The sequence below is a fragment of the Aquarana catesbeiana genome, linkage group LG11, assembly GCF_042186555.1.
Source record: "Aquarana catesbeiana isolate 2022-GZ linkage group LG11, ASM4218655v1, whole genome shotgun sequence".
NCBI classification, from domain to species: domain Eukaryota; kingdom Metazoa; phylum Chordata; class Amphibia; order Anura; family Ranidae; genus Aquarana; species Aquarana catesbeiana.
The window spans coordinates 99,616,991-99,639,724 of record NC_133334.1 but is presented as its reverse complement, the minus strand read 5'-3'; the positions used below and the strand labels follow the sequence as shown (position 1 = coordinate 99,639,724).

General features: G+C 40.8%; 1 long non-coding RNA gene across 1 annotated transcript in view; it reads right to left on the bottom strand.

Moving 5' to 3' along the window:
• The window catches only part of LOC141112211 (uncharacterized), a 51,803-nt gene that overhangs the window by 28,364 nt on the left and 705 nt on the right, over positions 1 to 22,734 (bottom strand). The window lies entirely within an intron of this gene.

Genomic DNA, 22,734 nt, shown 5'->3' with positions numbered 1-22,734 from the left:
CTACATAATCTTTACATGTTTCCTCAGGGTTGGGAGGAGGGGGAGGAACTTCTTTAACATATTTTTGACCCATATTGACAGTGGGAAATGACTGTCTTACCTTACAGTCGTCTGATCCACACAGCAAATCATCTTATACTCTTAAGCGACAGAAAGAATAAGCAGAAAAGTTTTGGGTCAAGGTGGATTTACCTCATAGACTATTCTCCTTCTCAAAAGTAGTAAACAGTACTGTTTAAATATATGTGTCCTCCCAAAGGACTTTCTTAGGTCTTCCAAAGACCCTTTTCTGTATTTGTGTCCTCCCAAAGAACTTTCTTAGGTCTGCCAAAGACCTTTTTCTATATTAGTCTATCTAGGCATGGTCTATCTCCTTTCTATACAATTTAAACAGAGCTAAAGCTTTATTAGAGCCACGGCAAGGAAATAATTACTCAGATAAGACAAAAATGGAATGAGTGACTGCTTTAACTGGGACGACCCCCCATCTGAAAGCATAGATTATAATTCTGAAGACTCCAATGACACACACACAACAGGCAGCTTTTGTGTGCAAAGTGAGTCTGAACTCTTTATTAAGAATGATATCTTTTATATGTGAATTACAACAAAAGAGGGGAGGGGTAAACTTGCTTCTAAGTTTCTAAGGGTTAACCAGGTTTCTATAGAGAGATTTTATTTCATCATTAGTTTTAGGCAGCTGAAAGAAATTTATAAAGATAGCTTATCTGCATAGACTACTGAGAATCGGTCTAAACACAATGAGTCATACAGTGAGAGTTCTAATTAAAAGTTGGCTCAAGCAAAAAGGTCTAAAACTCTAATGCCGTGTACACATGATCGGACTTTCCGGCAGACTAGGTCCGACGGTCTTCCCGACTGACTTATGGCTGGAGTTCTGACGGACTTCCGAATGAACGGACTTGCCCATACACCAACGGACTAAGTCCGTTCAAAAGTCCATAAGTTGGGACTAAAAAAGGAAGTTCAATAGCCAGTAGCCAATAGCTGCCCTTGCGTTATATTTGGTCTGTCGGACCAGCATACAGACAAACGGTTTTCCCGATATGAATTGAGTCCATCGGACAGATTTGAAACATGTTCTATTTCTAGGTCCGTCGGATATTTTAAATGAAAAACGATCGGATTTGCCCACACACGATCGGAATGTCTGACGGACTGATTCCGTCGGACCTAGTCTGCTGGAAAGTCCGGTCGTGTGTACGTGGCATAACTAAAAAGAAGTGTAAGATAAGGCACGTACATTCTTTAAAAACAAGCTTTTAAAATGGAGGGCAGATTACAGTTGATCATATGCTCTATTACACTCAACACCTCTAGTAATTCAGCCATCTTAACTGTGATATTTCTCTGAAAATGTAGAGAGAGGGGTTAGCTTACCAAATGACTGTTTCGGAAACATGGAGTAACAGTTACAATCATAGCACAAAAGGATGGTTGGTGGAATAAATGTTTACTAAATACAGGGATACTTTTTTTACAATAAATAAAAATTGATCAAAGCGGCAGTAAACCACAAGCCCACCCCCCAAAATAAATATTCCCCCTGCAAATTAAGAGCATAATGTGCTAGTATGCATCTCATGCTAGCACATTATGGAAAACTTACCTTAAAACGAAGCCCTCCAACGAAAAGCTGTCACCGCTGACAGGGCTTCCAGCTTTACCCAGTCTTACCTCCAGGTTTGCGGGCTCCGACCATTTGAATGGCCACGCATGGCTGCTGCATAAGTAAATATCTCATGAATGGAGCACATTTAGGAGATATTTTCTGCACCTACAGGTAAGCCGCATTATAGGCTTACTTGTAGGTGTAAACAAACAAGCAGAGTTTACTTTAAAGGTACTGCTTTAAGGTAAAATCAAACCTTCTGCATGCAGTTCCCCCCCAGCCCCCCTAAATACTTACCTGAGACTGAGCTATATTCAGTGATGTGCATGAAAATATAGAATCACTTTAAAGTGATACTAAAGTCTCGTTTTATTTTCTTTAAAAATAACAAATATGTTATACTTACCTGCTCTGTGCAGTGGTTTTGCACAGAGCAGCCCCGAACCGCCTCTTCTCTGGTCCCTCACTGGCACTCCTGGCCCCTCCCTCCTGTCAAATGGCCCCACAACAAGCAGCTTACTATGAGGGCACCTGAGCTGAGCCACAGCTCCATGTGTCCATTCAGACACTGAGCCATGGTTCAGCTCCGCCCCCTTTCTCTCCTGATTGGCTAACTGCATAATAAATGAATGCTCCCCTCGCAACATAATTCAGTGCTTTCTATTAATTTGATAGATTGATATCAACATTCATGTGGTTTGTTTGGAGATCTAACATAGTTTATTAGATGACTGCTTTGCAAGCTATAGGATTACATTACTAAGGGTTAAAAGGCTGCTTACTTAGCAAACTGTGGGGTTCATTTACTACAACTGGAGAGTGCAAAATCTGGTGCAGCTCTTCATAAAAACCAATCAGCTTCTAGGTTTTATTGTCAAAGCTTTATTTAAATAGGTGAAGTTAGAAGCTGATTGGCTACCATGCACAGCTGTACCGGATTTTGCACTCTCCAGTTTTAGTAAATCAACCCTACTATGGTCACTCTGTAATGCGAGGGATAGTAAATAATGTGTATGTAATGGCAGGAGAGAAGACAGGGGTCACCGCTAGCAGGAGAGGACACAGGGGTCACTGCTAGCAGGAGAAAGGACAGGGTCACAGCTGGCAGGAGAGAGGACAGGGGTTACCACTTGTAGGAGAGAGTACAGGGGCACCATTGGCAGGAGAGAGGACAGGGGTCACTATGGCAGGGTAGAGGACAGGGGTCAATGTTGCACAAAGAAATTTCTGTGCTGTGGTGTCATCATCAAAGTAGGCAGCTTTCCTACAAGTAGTATACTGAACTGATAGAAATAAAAATGTTTCAATAAATAAAATGCTGATTCAGAAAAGAATAACTGTGCAAGTGTCCATCAGTAAAATAAATCATCTGTAAAAAGTGAGTCTCAATCCAGAAATCAAGTCTAGAGAAGAAGTGATGCAGAGGAAATTCAACACCTTTTAAGGTGAATAATTCTTTCCCAACATGCTCAGAGATCAGCTACCACCTCCCTGTGAAGTGAACACTCATCAGAGCCGATGGCTGCCAACAGCATATACACTTGTATTTTTAAACCAGATATCCACAGCAAACATAAAGACTTTGCCCAATATCCACGACCAAAAGCATTTCTCAGTAGGGTTGAACTAAGATAAATGAAGCTCACCGGGAGCCGAAATAGTACTCTAATGCCCCGTACACACGATAGTATTTTCCGACGGAAAATGTTCTATAGGAGCTTGTTGTCGGAAATTCCGACCATGTGTAGGCTCCATAGGACATTTTACATCAGAATTTCCTTCACACAAAATTTGAGAGCTGGTTCTCAAATTTTCCGACAACAAAATCCGTTGTCATAAATTCCGATCGTGTGTACCGGCTCACAAATTCCAGCTCACAAAGTTCCACACATGCTCAGAATCAAGCAGAAGAGCCGCACTGGCTATTGAACTTCATTTTTCTCGGCTTGTCGTACGTGTTGTACGTTACCGCGTCCTTGACGTTCGTAATTTCCGACAAAATTTGTGTGGCCGTATGTATGCAAGACAAGTTTGAGCCAACTATAAAAACAGTGAAGGGCACAACAGTAGTACAATATACCAATTATTAATATAAAATAAATTTGATTATAGTGCAAAATAAAAAGTTCATATATCATCCAACATTGCTGTCAAAAGGAAAAAAAAAAAGAATCTTCTTAAAGGTGTTCCAATCACTGTGATTAAATCGTGCAAATACTGCAAATGAAGTTCTTCACCCAAAGTGATAAGTCAAAGCGCTCACCAGATAATAATGGCCACAGATTGACCCTCAGGCATATACAGGACCAGATGGATATCTCTCATCCGAAGTTCCCTTTAAGGATGTTGCAGCATAGGACTGCTGTGCATAGACACCCCAATCACAAGCCAATACAGGAATGGATCTATGTATAGACTGCCTCACATTCAGCTTCTCCACACATCTGTAAATGGTGGCTCCTCATGAAAAGCCACAGAAAGGCACGGATAGTGTAACAACGTCTTTATTATTAAAAAGCACACTTACAAATCCATGGGATAGGATGTAAGGTACAGAAGAAAACGGTCTGCAGCTATGGAGGAAAGCAGAGTCCGGTCCGGCATCTAGCGAGTTTGTGTGACACTCTGTGTGCCTCTCGGCATGCGTCCCAGCTGTATAAGGAACAGAGGACTCGTATCTGTGTGTCGAGCCCCCCTTTCAATACATTTCACGCACGTGCACGTGTCTTCAGGAAATGGGCTTGGCGCCATTTTACTGGAGCCTAAATACTAGTGCCTACTATGTGATTGGTCAAAGGTAGAAAGATAGAAAAATGAGTAAAACAGAAAAAAACAAAAAACGTTCTATCTGGAGAGTTAAAAAGGACCCTTCCCGGAAAAGTTTCCAAATCAAAAAAAGGTTCTGTTAACCTCCTTAGCTGCATCCTTACAACGATTTATTAAAATCCTTACAATAAACATAATAAACCACGATTTATTAAAATAATATATGAGATCAGAACATGTAAAAAAACATCTGCATCTACTAATTAAACATTTTCTTGTGTATACTCCATTCTATATACATATAGTAAAAACACGTGTACCTATAATGACTATAGTTCAGCCATGTATATAATTGGACTACTCCACAATCTGAAGTGTAGTCCATAAAATTATGTCTTTTTTAAAAAAACGAGAAGTTGCCCCCTTGTGGTGGAAATATATTAGTGCATCCACCATATAGAAAGAAGAGGGGTGGCATACAGTTAATCTATGTACTAATCCTAGATGCTACTGTCCTAGATGCAATAAAAAAAAAATCAATAAAATAAATGTAAATACATTAACATCACTCAAATTATATATATATATATATATATATATATATATATATATATATATATATATATATATATATATATATATATATATATATATATAAAATTTGAGTGATGTTAATGTATTTACATTTATTTTATTGATTTTTTTTTTATCGCATCTAGGACAGTAGATGCAATAAAAAATCTATATAAAATATATAAAAAATACACCTATAACAAGTATAAAAAGAACAGTATGTATAAGGACAAAAATACCAAAAAAAAACAAAAATCATCAAAAAAAATTTCTAAAGAAATATAAAAACAAGAAAAAAGCCAAAAAAACAAAAAAATTCAGGTTAACTGATGATGTGCACTCATTAGTACATAATAAACAAGAAGGAGCAGGGGAAAAAGAATTCAAAACTCAATCAATAATCCGTCAAAAAGCAGTTCTAATCGATCTAGAAGTTCATGCCGGCCGGCATGAGGCATCCCAACTTAAAAGCGCTGAATTTATCTGGTGATGGGTTCTAAAATGGTTGGAGACACTGTGCTTTTTAAAGCCATTTTTAATATTAGTTACATGTTCATTTATCCTCTTGTACAAACATCTTGTGGTTCTCCCCACAATATTTTTTTGAATAGATGGGAAGATGAAGACATTTTTACAGGTGAGTGGCCACAGATAAAACTATATCGTAGGTATATTGATGACATTGACGATATTGATATTGAGGACCTGTTCTTCATGTGGGAAGGATCTGTTGAAGAACTACAAGAGTTTATGGCCCACATGAATAACAATCGCTATTGTATTAAACTCACCAGTAAATGGAATTATGAGGAGATACAATACCTAGATTTGGAAATTTTCAAAAAGGACACTAATCTTTATACCAGGACCTTTTTCGAAGAGGTAGACAGAAACGGGTATATTTCAACCCGAAGCTGTCATCATCCAGGGTGGATTAGGGCTATACCTAAGGGTCAATTCGCCCGGATTAGAAGGAATTGCAACCTGGATGAAGATTACTGGAGCCAATCTGAAATTTTGATGAAAAGGTTTCTGGAAAAGGGATACAACCACTCTGATCTTCAAAAATTTAGGATGGAGACACTTAATAGCAACAAGGAACATCTGATAAATGAGAAGAAGAAAAAGGACAATCAGTTTGATTTGGCCTTTGTCACAGGTTATAATTTAGACTATAAAAAGGTTGAGAAATCCCTAATCAAATACTGGCCCATACTTCTTAAGGATAGTACTCTAAATAAAATTTTACCGCGTAAACCATCGTTCATCTATAGAAAGGCCCCCGGCCTTAGAAATATGATTGCAAAAAATGTAGTAGAACCCCCCAAAATCCATGAAAAGACCTTTTTGGACACTATTGGTTTTTACAGATGTGGACAATGTAAATCATGTAGAACAACTGCTGACAGAAGAAGAAAAACTGAGAGGTTTACGGGTATTAACGGAAAGGAATATAAAATTGATAAATTCATATCTTGCAATACCAGATATGTTGTGTATCTCCTCACATGCCCTTGCTGGTTGTTATATGTGGGGAGGACCACAAGATGTTTGTACAAGAGGATAAATGAGCATGTAACTAATATTAAAAATGGCTTTAAAAAGCACAGTGTCTCCAACAATTTTAGAACCCATCACCAGCAAAATCCAGCACTTTTAAAATGTTATGGGATAGATAAGATCTTACCACATTGGAGAGGGGGAGACATGCTAACCAAGGTCTCGCAGGCCGAGACCCGGTGGATCTTTGAGTTGGGATGCCTCATGCCGGCCGGCATGCACATCGAGCATCGAGATCGATTTGAACTGCTTTTTGACGTATTATTGATTGAGTTTTGAATTCTTCTTTTTCCCCTGCTCCTTTTTGTTTATTATTTACTAATGAGTGCACATCATCAGTTAACCTGAATTTTTTTGTTTTTTTGTCTTTTTTCTTGTTTTTATATTTTTCTAGAATTTTTTTTTGATGATTTTTGTTTTTTTGGTATTTTTGTCCTTATACATACTGATTTTTGTATACTTTTTATAGGTGTATTTTTATATATATGTATTCTTTATATATATATACATGGGGTGGGTACGACGCAAGATATGTGAATCCAAAAATAAAAAACTGAATGAAATAATAATCAGTGGCAGTGAGAAATGTAACTGCAAAAACTAAAACCAAGTCCCTGGACCTCAAAAACAAGGAAAATGGGACAAAAAACAAATAAATGAACATTTGGTAGTGGTGAAAAAAAAGCTTAAAAGGGAAAACTAAGGCAAGGTCTCTAAAAGTCAAAATAGGGGAAAAAAGCAATCCCAAATACCAAATAAGTGAACATTCAGTAGTGGTGAAAAAAGTGTAAAAAAAGAAAACTAAGGTAAGGTCCCAAAGATAAAAATAGGAAAACACAATCCTAAATATCAAGTAAAAAATTGGGAGATTCTAAAAACTTACAATACCAAATAATCGGAGTCATGAATAATGAAATAAAGTGTCACAGAAAATAAAATTGGCAGAATAACAAAGAAAACCAAGTATTAAAATATAATGGTAATCACAAGGTATACAAAAAGACTCTCATGGTGGTTGTGTGATAACAAAGAATTCAGCAAAAAGAGTGCCAAATAATTATAACAAATATCCATGCAAGTGAAACAGCTTGACGCTGTGAAGAGAAAAGGTGGAGACCCTTCTTCCAAACAGGTTATGCACCCAGAGTGAGTATGTAGTCTCCTTACCCGCTGGAATGACCGCAATGGCGGTCTCAACGAGCCCAGGGAATTGGGTCTCCCAAAAACCTAAACGGATATTCCAGTTCACTGGGTCCTTATTACTCAGAGACATAAAAAAGAATTGCGTCTATAGTGCAGTATGTACTAAAATATTTTATTAAGATCAAACAGGTTTGCACTTACAAATTGAAGCTGATGTTAGCGCGTTATGTGTACTAAAGCAGCGGCATCTCCTCGAGCTTCCTCCGCCTGCTGGTTGCTGTATCACCAAACTACGATCCCCAAAGAGATAAGCGCGATAATGTCACGATCACAGGCCCACCATACGCGTTTCACCACCATAGGACATCGTCAGGGATTGGCTGCTGTAATTGTGTCATCACGTCCATTGTTTATATAGTGGCGCGGCGCCATTTTGAGTAAGGGCCACTATAATGCTAATGATAGAGCACTGAAGCCAGCGCCATTTTGGTTAATGGCAAGCTGGCTAAAATTAAACAAGAGAAGGAAGCTAAAAATATTAACGCCATCTTGTGGCAAAATAAGGGTCATAAATAAAAAGGATAATGTATTAAGCTATGGGAACCAGCAAAACACAGGGTTTGGAAGCCAAGAAGACGTAAAAAATACGTAAAAAATACAATCAGCTAATATTACACAGCTAAAATATGCATATAGATAAAATAATAAAACATTTTAAAAATTAATTTAAAAAATGTCTTTATAGAAAAAAGGGGGAAAAAAAGGGGAAAAATGGCTATGCATTATTGATAAAACAATTAATGTCCCAGTCGACATTTAAGCCAAAGGGCACGTAGGATTTCATATCGAAGATCCATTTTGTTTCGAGCCTAGAGATTGAGCTAATCTTATTGACCCCCCTCCAATCTGGTTTAATCTTATCAATAGGTAAGAGAGTACCTCTGAGTTTTTTATCATGGCGTTTGGCATAATTCCTAGAAAGGTTATGTTTCATGTAACCCCATTTGATGTTGCCCACATGTTCATCAAGACGCATATGTAAAGCTCTTTTTGTGCGTCCAATGTATTGTTTGGAGCAAGGACATTGGATAAGGTATACCACACATTCTGTAGAACATGTGATAAAAGAGTCGATATTGTAAGATCTGTTAGTTTGAGTAGATTGGAAATTTTCACATTTGCGTCCTCTGAAGGAGTTAATTTGACAGATGTTACACTTTCTACAAGGAAAAAACCTGTCATAGTCTGAAAAAAATGATAATACTTTAGGGGGTCAATGACATTAGGGGCAATGCTATGACGCAAAGAGGGAGCGCCCCTAAAGATAACTATTGGCTGAGCAGGGAGGACAGGGCCTAAGATTTTATCATTTTTTTAAATACCCCAATGTTTAGAAAAAAAATTTTTAACTGAAAAATACTGATTTGAGTATCTAGTAATCATGGAAAAACTAAATTTATTACTATCAGGCATTGAATAAGCTCTCCCTAAACCATTTAGCATGAGATCCCTATCCATATCACCAATGTTCCTGATCATATTATCAATATCTGATTCCTTATATCCTTTATCCAAGAATCTAATTTTTAAGATCAAGGCTTGTTGGTAATACTCCATAACAGAGGTGCAATTCTGCCTAATCCTTTGAAATTGTCCTTTTGGGACCGCATTGAGCCATGTTGGATGATGGCAACTGGTCAGAGGTATAAAGGAATTGTGGTTGGTCTCTTTAAAGCAGGTAGTAGTAGTTAGACGTCCTTCATTTATTATAATGTTGAGATCTAAGAAGTGAATGTGAGATTCACTCATCTCATACTGTAAAGAAATCCCTCTGTCATTACTATTCAGTTTGGCAAAAAAGGCCTCAAGTGAGGGTCGGTCACCTTCCCAGAGAAGCAATACATCATCGATGTATCTTTTCCAAAAACATAGCTCGCTAGGAGGATTAGCATCAATAACTTCTCTTTCCCAAAAGGCCATAAATAAGTTCGCCAGACTTGGGGCGAACTTGGCACCCATGGCAACACCACAAGTCTGTAGAAAACAGTTTCCTCCAAACCAAAAATAATTATGGCTTGTGGCAAATGTCAGAAGATTGATGACAAAATCTTTCTGTATGGTGGTTAAAGTGTAGTCCTGATCCAAATAGAATTTAACAGCTTGCAAGCCATGCTGATGTGATATGACAGTGTATAAGGAAGCGACATCAGCAGTTGCCAAGATACACCCATTCCTCCACTCACAATCAGCCAGCAGTTTAATAACTTGAGTGGTATTCTTTAAATAGGAGGGGGTTGTAATCACAAGGGGTTGGAGGAATTCATCTACATATTTCCCTATCCTAGCTATCACAGAATCTATGCCACTAATGATAGGGCGACCAGGTGGGTTAGATAAATTCTTGTAAATTTTGGGCAAATAGTACATAACTGGTACCCTTGGAGCAGAGGGCACCAGATATGCTTTTTCTTTTTTATTAACAATGCCCAACCGAAAACCATTATCAACTAAAGACAAAAGCTCTCTTTTGAATTTAGCAGTAGGATTTGAGGCCAACTGCTTGTATGTCATGTTATCAGATAAGAGTCTCATCATCTCTTCTTGATAATTACTCTTATTTAGAATGACAATCCCACCACCCTTATCTGCAGGGCGGATGACAATGTCATTACGTGTACAGATTAATTTCATACTGGATTGGAAATAGTTGTTACCTCTCGGTCTAGATGTTTAAAGAGCCACCAAATCATTAATCACCATCTCTTTAAAAACTTGGACGGACGGGGAAACAAAACCAGGAGGGTTAAATAGCGAGGCATTCAACAACTTAGTGTGTCAAATATGAGGCGTAAGGGTCTCATCAATATGAGAAGAAGTCTCAGCCCCTGACACATTACTCTGAAGATTAGTGCAAGGTGCTAAATTATTAGCCTGAGGGGTAGTGGTGGGAATCAGATGGCTCCGGTTCCCCATGGAGTCAAGCAAAAAATGTCTTTTTATGTTAATCTTACGAATGAATTTGTGGACATCAATAAATGTCTCGAATTTATTGAGTGCACGGGGAGGGGCAAATTTCAGTCCATGGCCTAAAACTCTTTGTTCACCTTCTGAGAGTTAAACAGAGCTTAAAATGCCACTGATGTCTATTTTTTTCTTTTCTTTGGACCTGATCCTCCTGCCACCTCTAACTCCTCTCTTTCTTCGTACAGCCTTTTCGGTCTGGTATCCCTCATGGGAAAAAAACGAGGAGAGTCAAATCTTCCAAAATCCGCTGGTGAATCTAATGGGTCATATCCCTGCCTAGATGGATAATCACCTGGATGGTTGGGATGTCTGGTAATAACCGGCTCTGCCTCATAACCATAATCCCGATGATGAGAAAGTGGGGCATATCTGTTTTGGAGAGGGATTCGATTGCCTCTAGGGGTCTGTCTATTGGGATTCATACCATAATATTTTATATGGTCCCTCGGGTCCTCTCTATAGCCACTTTGATTATAGTGGCTATAGTTATTTGCATAGGGTTTCCTATATTGTTGGGGCCTATCCCTATTGTAATCAGTAATCAGTAATTGTACCCAGAGTGCTGAGAAGTGTCAGGTTGGCGGGAATGATTACCTTTTTTCTGAAACTTATTTTTATTTTTATTATTATTGATATTGTTAGTTCTAGGTTTGTCGGAGGTATGGGTTCCATGATTATTCAAGGCTGACTGAGCCCTCTGCCCGTTTGTATTCCTAATTCGTGATGAATCCAATAAAGGCACACCAGAAGGTAGGTAAGGGGGGAGTTGTGTAGATGAGGATGTATGAGGCAGACTAACCTCACTAACATCCATGGGGTCATCAGTTTTAATTTGCCATTTAAACACCACTTTATTAGAATAGTCGGCAAGATCCCAATTATATTTTTTCTTTTTTTTAATTTTTTGCTCATGGTCTTCTTTTTCAAGAAAGCCTCTTAATTGTTTGGATTTCTGTTTGTAAATCTCTTGGTCTTTATATGGACCTAATTTGTTTGTAACTAAAATAATTTCATCATTGAGTAATTTAAGCTTAGTGTGTTTTTTGGCTAAAAGAAACTGCAGAAAGCCGACCCCCATATCATTAAAGTAGAGGAACCACCCTTCTAAGTCATTCTCACCCTTTTGGGGATTAACCTCCCACCTCAGACTCCGAGGTACCATTTTTTTTGCTACATATTGCTCCAGATATGCTACGTCCCAATTGGTGTGTAACTCAGAGACTAGCAAATTCTTCAATCTGAGGAACAAACCATTTATTTCCTCTGATTGTTCAACATTCCAGTCAAATACACCTTCAGTATTAATGTTATGTTGAGATTGAAAATCAAAGATGTCCATGATAACTATTCAGCTGCAACGTTGTTGTATTGAAAAGCAGGATGGTAAAAAAAAATGGATGGTTACCGCTGCACTAGAAAAGTTTCCATATATATGAAAGAATAAACATTTTTTATAATTTGAGTACAAAGCTGTCGACACCAAAAGTTCTAAATTCAAAACTCAAATCAGTATAAAACATGGGGTGGGTACGGCACTAGATATGTGAATCCAAAAATAAAAAACTGAATGAAATAATAATCAGTGGCAGTGAGAAATGTAACTGCAAAAACTAAAACCAAGTCCCTGGACCTCAAAAGCAAGGACAAATGGGACAAAAACCAAATAAATGAACATTTGGTAGTGGTGAAAAAAAGCTTAAAAGGGAAAACTAAGGCAAGGTCCCTAAAAGTCAAAATAGGGAAAAAAAGCAATCCCAAATACCAAATAAGTGAACATTCAGTAGTGGTGAAAAAAGTGTAAAAAAGAAAACTAAGGTAAGGTCCCAAAGATAAAAATAGGAAAAAGCAATCCTAAATATCAAGTGAAAAATTGGGAGATTCTAAAAACTTATAAATAACAAATAATCTGAGTCATGAATAATGAAATAAAGTGTCACAGAAAATAAAACTGGCAGAATAACAAAGAAAACCAAGTATTAACATATAATGGTAATCACAAGGTATACAAAACGACTCTCATGGTGGTTGTGTGATAACAAAGAATTCAGCAAGAAATTCTCTAGAAATTTTTTTTGATGATTTTTGTTTTTTTTTGGTATTTTTGTCCTTATACATACTGCTTTTTTAATACTTTTTATAGGTGTATTTTTTATATATATGTATTCTTTATATATATGTATATATACGTGAAATATATTGAAAGGGGGTCTCGACACGCAGATACGAGTCCTCTGTTCCTTATACAGCTGGGACGCACGCCGAGACGCACACAGAGTGTCACACAAACTCGCTAGATGCCGGACCAGACTCTGCTTTCCTCCATAGCTGTAGACCGTTTTCATCTGTACCTTACATCCTATCCCATGGATTTGTAAGTGTGCTTTTTAATAATAAAGACGTTGTTACACTATCCGTGCCGTTCTGTGGCTTTTCATGAGGAGCCACCATTTACAGTTGAGTGGAGAAGCTGAATGCGAGGCAGTCTATACATAGATCCATTCCTGTATTGGCTTGTGATTGGGGTGTCTACACACAGCAGTCCTATGCTGCAACATCCTTAAAGGGAACTTCGGATGAGAGATATCCATCTGGTCCTGTATATACCTGAGGGTCAATCTGTGGCCATTATTATCTGGTGAGTGCTTTGACTTATCACTTCGGGTGAAGCACTTCATTTGCACTATTTGCACGATTTAATCACGGTGATTGGAACACCTTTAAGAAGATTCACAGTTTTTTTCCTTTTGACAGCAATGTTGGATGATATATGAACTTTTTATTTTGCACTATAATCAATTTTATTTTATATTTTATATTATTCATTGGTATATTGCACTATTGTTGCCCCCTTCACTGTTTTTATAATTTGCTTATTAGTTTACTACTAATTTGAGGTGCAGCATCAGAATGTGATAGTGCTTGTTTAGCATTTGGCACCATTTCCATTCTTATTTTTTAAGTTTGAGCCAACATCTGTCGGAAAAAATCCATGGATTTTGTTGTCGGAATGTCCAATCATGTGTACGGGGCATTAAGTGTAGTATTTTAATGTGAAATAAACAATAATATAAAAACCATAGGTTAAAGCGCAAATATCTTACATAAAAAGCTGCTGTTGACCCAGATTGACACTCAGTCTCAGCTACTTTCTTCTAACCTAAAGTTGTCGCCACGTGTCCTCTTTAAGGGGCTTAAAGTAAAGAGTTTATCACAGTAATTAGAGTCACCTTTGATATACTTACACATTGTAATCATTTACGCTCTTAAAGTGGTATTAAACCCAAAACCAAAAATGTAATATATTGCAGCTTACTAATCCTTAAATGTGGTGACTGCATTAGGTCTTTTTTAGGATTTTCCCCTGGTGATCTAGCCAGTAACACACCTCCTGTATTGGATTTCCTCCACTCTGGATGAATGAGAGCAAGGGGCACAGCAAATAGCAGTATTGTCAGTCTGGGGAGAGAGTAGTGTTGAACGGACTAGCAGTTTTTAAATACACCAACAAACTGAAACCAAACTTTAGTTCACACTTTATAATCAGCTACAGCAAACAGTTGCTTTTTTCCTTTTGGGATTAAGGTTTTACATAAATAAATAAAAGCTGATCATTGTACACACCCTTGCCAGTGTTAAATGGTTTGTCTGATTCCTGTAAACTGATACATCTGGAAAGAGAGCTTGGTCTTTTCATAAACAACAGACTTACTAACTGAATCACTAGATCATTATTATACAGGATTTATGTAGCAACAACAGTTTGGGCAGTGCTTTAAAGTCTAAGGGAGACAGTGCAGTTAGAATACAATAAAATACAAGGGGGTTAAAAGGGCTCTGCTCATATAAGCTTACAATCTAATAAGGTTGGGCATATGATACAAAAGGTTATAACTGTGCGGGATGACCTGATGGGGGATGGGAGAAGTAAAAGTTCAGTTAGTTGGAGATGGGCAGGGCCGATCCTGGCCGGGGTGCACGGGGTGCACCGCACCACAGCGTTGTAATGTGCCTGCAGGAGAAGGACGCCGCCGGCCCGCTGCCGCTGCCGCCGAAGCTGACTGCAGTGGTTGCTCACTTGGCTTTCTAGAATCGCTGGCCGCCTGGCCGGCATCTAGCTAGCAACCAGTGGCGTCAGTGAGAGACCGCGGCCGCCCCAGCATTCATTGCACGCCGCCTCCGCGGCTGGTGAGCAAGCTCCGTCCACCTCTGCCATGTTCTTCAGACAGCATGGCTAAGAGAGGGAGCAGAGCGGACGGAGCGTGTCTGAAGAGAGAGCGCTGCTGCTGCTGTGCCTTGCTGTGAGTGTCTCCAGTCCCTGCACTGCACCAGGCCGGTCAAGGAGGTAGGTGACAAAGTTGTGCCAATTAAAAGCAGCCACTGTGCCCATCAAACGACCACTGTGCCCATCAAAAGCAGCTATTGTGCCCATCAAACGCCCACTATGTCTATCAAAAGCTGCCACTGTGCCCATCAAAAGCTGCCATTGTGCCCATCAAAAGCTGCCACTGCCCATCAAACGCCCACTGTGCTCATCAAACGCCCACTGTGCCCATCAAAAGCTGCCACTGTGCCCATCAACCACAGCCACTGTGCCCATCAAACGCAGCCACTGTGCCATAAAACGCAGCCACTGTGCCATCAAACGCAGGCACTGTGCCCATCAAATGCTGCCACTGTGCCATCAAACGCAGCCACTGTGCCCATCAAACGCAGCCACTGTGCCCATTAAAAGCAGCTACTGTGCCCATCAAACATAGCCACTGTGCCCATCAAATGCAACCACTGTGCTCATCAAATGCAGCCACTGTGCCCATTAAAAGCAGCCATTGTGCCCATAAAACGCTGCCACTGTGCCATAAAATGCAGCCACTGTGCCATCAAATGCTGCCACTGTGCCATCAAACGCTGCCACTGTGCCCATCAAACGCAGCCACTGTGCCCCACCTAAAAGCAGCCACTGTGCCCATTAAAAGCAGCCATTGTGCCCATAAAATGCTGCCACTATGCCCATAAAATGCAGCCACTGTGCCCCACCTAAAAGCAGCCACTGTGCCCATTAAAAGCAGCCATTGTGCCCATAAAATGCTGCCACTATGCCATAAAATGCAGCCACTGTGCCCATCAAACGCTGCCACTGTGCCATCAAACGCTGCCACTGTGCCCATCAAACACAGCCACTGTGCCCATTAAAAGCAGCTACTGTGTCCATCAAACGTAGCCACTGTGCCCATCAAATGCAGCCACAGTGCCCATTAAAAGCAGCTACTGTGCCCATCAAACGTAGCCACTGTGCCCATCAAATGCAGCTACTGTGCCCCGTCTAAAAGCAGCCACTGTGCCCATCAAATGCAGCCACTGTGCCCATCAAACGCAGCCACTGTGCCCATCAAACGCCCACTGTGCCCATCAAAAGCAGCCACTGTGCCCATCAAATGCCCACTGTGTCCATCAAAAGCTGCAACTGTGCCCATCAAAAGCTGCCACTGCCCATCAAACACCCACTGTGCCCATCAAAAGCTGCCACTGCCCATCAAATGCCCACTGTGCCCATCAAACGCCCACTGTGCCCTTCAAAAGCTGCCACTGTGCCCATCAACCACAGCCACTGTGCCCATCAAACACAGCCACTATGCCATAAAACGCAGCTACTGTACCATCAAACGCAGGCACTGTGCCCATCAAATGCAGCCACTGTGCCCATCAAACGCAGCCACTGTGCCCATTAAAAGCAGCCATTGTGCCCATAAATCCATCAAACGCAGGCACTGTGCCCATCAAACGCTGCCACTGTGCCCATCAAACACAGCCACTGTTCCCATCAAACACAGTCACTGTGCCATCAAACGCTGCCACTGTGCCCATCAAACGCAGCCACTGTGCCATCAAACGCAGCCACTGTGCCCATCAAACGCAGCCACTGTGCCCATCAAACATAGCCACTGTGCCCATCAAATGCAGCCACTGTGCCCATCAAACGCAGCCACCGTGCCCCACCTAAAAGCAGCCACTGTGCCCATTAAAAGCAGCCATTGTGCCCATAAAACGCTGCCACTATGCCATAAAATGCAGCCACTGTGCCATCAAATGCTGCCACTTTTCCCATCAAATGCTGCCACTGTGCCCATCAAACGCAGCTACTGTGCCCATCAAACATAGCCACTGTGCCCATCAAACGCAGCCACTGTGCCCATTAAAAGCAGCTACTGTGCCCATCAAACGTAGCCACTGTGTCCATCAAACGCAGCTACTGTGTCCCGCCTAAAAGCAGCCACTGTTCCCATCAAACGCAGCCACTGTGCCCATCAAATGCAGCCACTGTGCCCCTTAAAATCAGCTACTGTGCCCATCAAACGCAGCCACTGTGCCCATCAAACTCAGCCACTGTGCCCATTAAAAGCAGCTACTGTGCCCATCAAACACAGCCACTGTTCCCATCAAACACAGTCACTGTGCCATCAAATGCTGCCACTGTGCCCATCAAACACAGCCACTGTGCCCATCAAATGCAGCTACTGTGCCCATTAAAAGCAGCTACTGTGCCCATAAAACGCAGCTACTGTGCCCATTAAAAGCAGCTACTGTGCCCATCAAACACAGCCACTGTTCCCATCAAACGCAGTCACTGTGCCATCGAATGCTGCCACTGTGCCCATCAAACGCAGCCACTCTCTGACCATCTCTTGTATCATATCTGCAGTCTCTGACCATCTCCTGTAGTATTTCTGCAGTCTCTGATCATCTCTTGTACAATGTATGCAGGCTCTGACCATCTCTTGTACTATGTATGCAGTCTCTGACCATCCTTTGTACTATGTATGCAGTCTCTGATCATCTCTTGTACTATGTATGCAGGCTCTGACCATCTCTTGTACTATGTCTGCAGTCTCTGACCATCTCCTATACTATGTCTGCAGTCTCTGACCATCTCATGTATCATAATTGCAGCCTCTGACCATTTCTTGTATCATGTCTGCAGTCTCTGACCATCTTCTGTAGTATGTCTGCAGTCTCTGACCATCTTCTGTAGTATGTCTGCAGTCTCTGACCATCTCTTGTATCATGTCTGCAGTCGATGACCATCTTCTGTAGTATAGGACATAAAGGGGGGGGTTAAAAGGTAACCCTAAGAAACAATCAAGGGAGATCAGCCACGGTATATGAATTAATTAATAGAAACTTTATTGGTGAAGTTACTTCACCTTTTAACCAACCTTTATGTCCTAGGCTGCATGCTTTCTGGGAGATATACCGCACTAAGGGCGAATCGGTGGGTCAGTTTACCTTTATGGTTCACTAATCAATAATGTAGGATTCTTTTTTGCCTTTTATAGTTTATTCCATGTTCTGTAGTATGTCTGCAGTCTCTGACCATCTCTTGTAGTATGTCTGCAGTCTCTGACCATCTTTTGTAGTATGGCTGCAGTCTCTGACCATTTCTTGTATCATATCTGCAGCCTCTGACCATCTTCTGTAGTATGTCTGCAGTCTCTGACCATCTCTTGTACTATTCATGCAGTTTCTGACCATCTCTTGTATCATGTCTGCAGTCTCTGACCAGCTCTTGTATCATATATGCAGTCTGTGACCATCTCTTGTATCATGTCTGCAGTCTCTGACCATCTCTTGTATCATGTCTGCAGTCTCTGACCATCTCTTGTATCATGTCTGCGGTCTTTGATCATCTTCTGCAGTATGTCTGCAGTCTCTGACCATCTCTTGTACTATTCATGCAGTTCCTGACCATCTCTTATACTATGTCTGCAGTCTCTGACCATCTCTTGTACTATGTTTGCAGTCTCTAACCATCTCTTGTACTATGTCTGCAGTCTCTGACCATCTCTTGTACTATGTCTGCAGTCTCTGACCATCTCTTGCATTATGTCTGCAGTCTTTGACCATCTTTTGTATTATGTCTGCAGTCTCTGACCATCTCTTGTACTATGTCTGCAGTCTCTGACCATCTCTTGCATTATGTCTGCAGTCTCTGACCATCTGTTGTACTATGTCTGCAGTCTCTGACCATCTCTTGTACTATGTCTGCAATCTCTGACCATCTCTTGTATCATAACTGCAGCCTCTGACCATCTTCTGTAGCATGTTTGCAGTCCCTGACTATTTCTTGTATCATGTTTGCAGTCTCTGACCATTTCTTGTATCATGTCTGCAGTCTATGACCATCTTATGTATCATGTCTGCAGTCTCTGACTATCTCTTGTATCTTTGTTAATAGAAGTGTTGAGAAAATGAAAAGCCAATAAAAAGTTTTTCTTTACAATGTATTTTTGTAACTGTGTGTAGCAGGAAGTTAGTTTGGTGCGTGTTTACTAAACTCTTCCAGTTACTTTAATCTTTCTCTTGCAATAGATATGAAATAAAGGTGTGTATCTCTAAGGCCTCATGCACACGAGACGCCGGTGCAAACTCTGCTGAAAGCATACTTTTAAAAGCTGAAACCAGTGTTTAGAAATGCCCGTTTTGCCGCGTTTGCATGCCGCGTTTAGCTGCGTTTTACCGCGTTTGCATCTACAAGCGTTTAGTTAAGATAACATCAAGACCCTCCCCAAGCTCAAAAAACAGTATTATTTAACTCTTTCACCCATTCTGTGAGACCAGAGTGAGTAGCAGCAGCTGAGAGAGCAGTAGTGTACTTGTATTTAGCATGTCACTTGCCACGTCACCTTCCACATCACTTGCCACGTCACCTGCCACAAGTTGTGAATTGTCCACTTGCCACGTCACTTGCCACACCACTTGCCACGTCACCTGCCACAAGTTGTGGATTGTCCACTAGCCACTTCACTTGCCACATCACCTGCCACGTCACTTACCACAAGTTGAGAATTGTCCACTTGCCACGTCACCTGCCACAAGTTGTGGATTGTCCACTTGCCACGTCACCTGCCACGTCACCTGCCACAAGTTGTGTATTGTCCACTTGCCATGTCACCTGCCACAAGCTGTGTATTGTCCACTTGCCACGTCATCCACAGGTTGGATTGTCATTTGCCACGTCACCTGCCACAAGTTGTGTATTGTCCACTTGCCACGTCATCCACAGGTTGGATTGTCATTTGCCACGTCACCTGCCACAAGTTGTGTATTGTCCACTTGCCACGTCACCTGCCACAAGTTGTGTTTTGTCCACTTGCCACGTCACCTGCCACAAGTTGCTTGTTCAAATCTAACAACATATGGGTCAAATTCCAATTATACTTCAGATAACAGCAATGCTTGTGGTGTATTGGATTGGATCAAGGGCTCATTAGGGTATATAAATGGTCTATGAATCATTGCAAGCAATTATAATTGTTTAAAATATTTTTCTAATTGTTTTTCATCATTTGTCATCATTTTTCAGATTTTTTATGTAAAAAAAATAGGCAACCTTTAAAATGCTTATAAACGCAAACGCGGGAAAACGCGGTACCGTCGTTTAGCCCCATGCACACGAGACGCTGTTAAACGCGCGTTCAGAGGCAGTTGGACACTTTTTTCAACTGCCCCTGAACTCATTCAATGTTATCTTATGTGTCCATGTACACAGTCTCGTTTTTGGCGTTTTTAGGTAGTTGCATTTAACCTCGTTTTTCCAGAAGCAAAAAAATGGGTTCAGACGCAAAAGTTTTCCACGTTTCACACCCAAACGCGGCTAAGCTGCGTTTGCGTTTATAAGCGTTTTTAAAGGTGCCCTATTTTTTTTACATTAAAAATCTCAAAAATGATGGCAAATGATGAAAAAACATTACAATTTTTTTTAAACAATTATAATTGCTTGCAATGATTCATAGACCATTTATATACCCCAATGAGCCCTTGATCCAATCCAATACACCACTAGCATTGCTGTTATCCAAAGTATAATTGGAATTTGACCCATATGCTATTAGATTTGAACAAGCAACCAGCAATCCACAACTTGTGGCAAGTGACGTGGCAAGTGGACAATCCACAACTTGTGGCAGGTGATGTGACAAGTGGACAATACACAACTTGTGACAAGTGACGTGGCAAATGACAATCCAACTTGTGGCAGGTAAAGTGGTAGGTGACGTGGCAAGTGGACAATCCACAACTTGTGGCAGGTGACGTGGCAAGTGGGCAATCCACATCTTGTGGCAGGTGACGTGGCAAGTGGACAATACACAACTTGTGGCAGGTGACGTGGCAAATGACAATCCAACTTGTGGCAGGTGACGTGGCAAGTGACGTGGCAGGTGACATGGCAAGTGGACAATCCACAACTTGTGGCAGGTGATGTGGCAAGTGACGTGGCAAGTGGACAATTCACAACTTGTGGCAGGTGATGTGGCAAGTGACGTGGCAAGTGAACAATCCACAACTTGTGGCAGGTGACGTGGCAAATGACAATCCAACTTGTGGCAAGTGACATGGCAGGTGACGTGGCAAGTGACGTGGCAAATGGACAATCCGCAACTTCTGGCAGGTGACGTGGCAAGTGGACAATCCACAACTTGTGGCAGGTGATGTGGCAAATGTTGTAATTACTTTAGATAATTCATAGAGCATATATACTCTATATATATATAGGCAAATGCAAGTATACAACTGCTCTCTCTGCTGCTGCTCACTCTGATCAAAATGGCAGAAATTGTTAAAATAAAACATGCTTTCTGAGCTTGGGGAGGGTCTTATGAGGTTATCTTATAAACGCTTCTAGACGCAAACGCGGTAAAACGCAGCTAAATGCGACATGCAAACGCAGCAAAGCCGGCGTTTCTAAATGCCGGTTTCAGCTTTTAAAAACATGCGATCAGCAGAGTTTGCACCGGCGTCTCGTGTGCATGGGACCTAAGTTACAGCATATGCACGCCATAGTAGTAAGGAGCAGTGCGGGGATGCTGGAGATGATGTACTCCATGGTTCCTTCTTGAAATGTCCTGCAGGTCACAGTAAAATTGGTGCTTCTTATCGCTTTAAATGAAATATTGCTTATGGCATTTCTTGAAGTAGACCAAGAAAAAGACTTGTTCCTAGCTTAGCACAAAAACAATAATAAAGTGCTATTAAACTTTGAACTCTGCTTTAATAAAGGTTGCTCTGAATGCAGGAGCACAGTCACCTTTTTAGAATCTTTTGTTTCAAGATAAAAGAAGAAAAAACAGTTATCAAATTGCTTTGTATTCAATATACTTTTCTTTTTTTAAGCACATTTCAAAGATCTTCATATTATTGTCATTTCCTATCGGGGAATCTGGTGCAGCTGTACATGGTGGTCAATCAGCTTCTAACTTTAGCTTGTTCAGTTATTCATAAAAACTTCTTTATACTTAGTGAAGTGACTGGCCTCAGGTGATACACAGAAATGTAACAAATCCTCCTACATAAGTTGTACATGACTATCTGCAGTCTTCTTTCCTCGACATCTATTCAAAGTGCTGAATTTTTAACCACTTCCCGACCGGCGCACGCTGATGTATGTCGGCAGAATGGCAAGGCTGGGCAAATGGGCGTACAGGTACGTCCCTTTGAATTTGCCACTGTGCAATCGTGCGCGCCGGCTGGGAGCTCCGTGGCATTAATAAAAATGCATAAAACTATCCCCTATTTTGTAAACGCTATAACTTTTGCGCAAACCAATCAATAAATGCTTATTGCGATTTTTTTTACCAAAAATATGTAGAAGAATACGATCGGCCTAAACTGAGGAAAAAAACATTTTTATATATTTTTGGGGGATATTTATTATAGTAAAATGTAAAAAATAATGCGTTTTTCTTCAAAATTGTCGCTCTTATTTTGTTTATAGCGCAAAAAATAAAAGTCACAGAGGTGATCATATACCACCAAAAGAAAGCTCTATTTGTGGGGAAAAAAGGAGGTCAATTTTGTTTGGGAGCAACGTCGCACAGCTGCGCAATTGTCAGTTAAAGCGGTGCAGTGCCGAATCGCAAAAAGTGCTCTGGTCAGGAAGGGGGTAAAATCTTCCGGGGCTGAAGCGGTTTAAGTTGTCTGAGAGTTCAGAAAAAAGTGGGCGGAGAGCTGAAATTACACTCTTCAGAGCTCAGTGAGGAGAG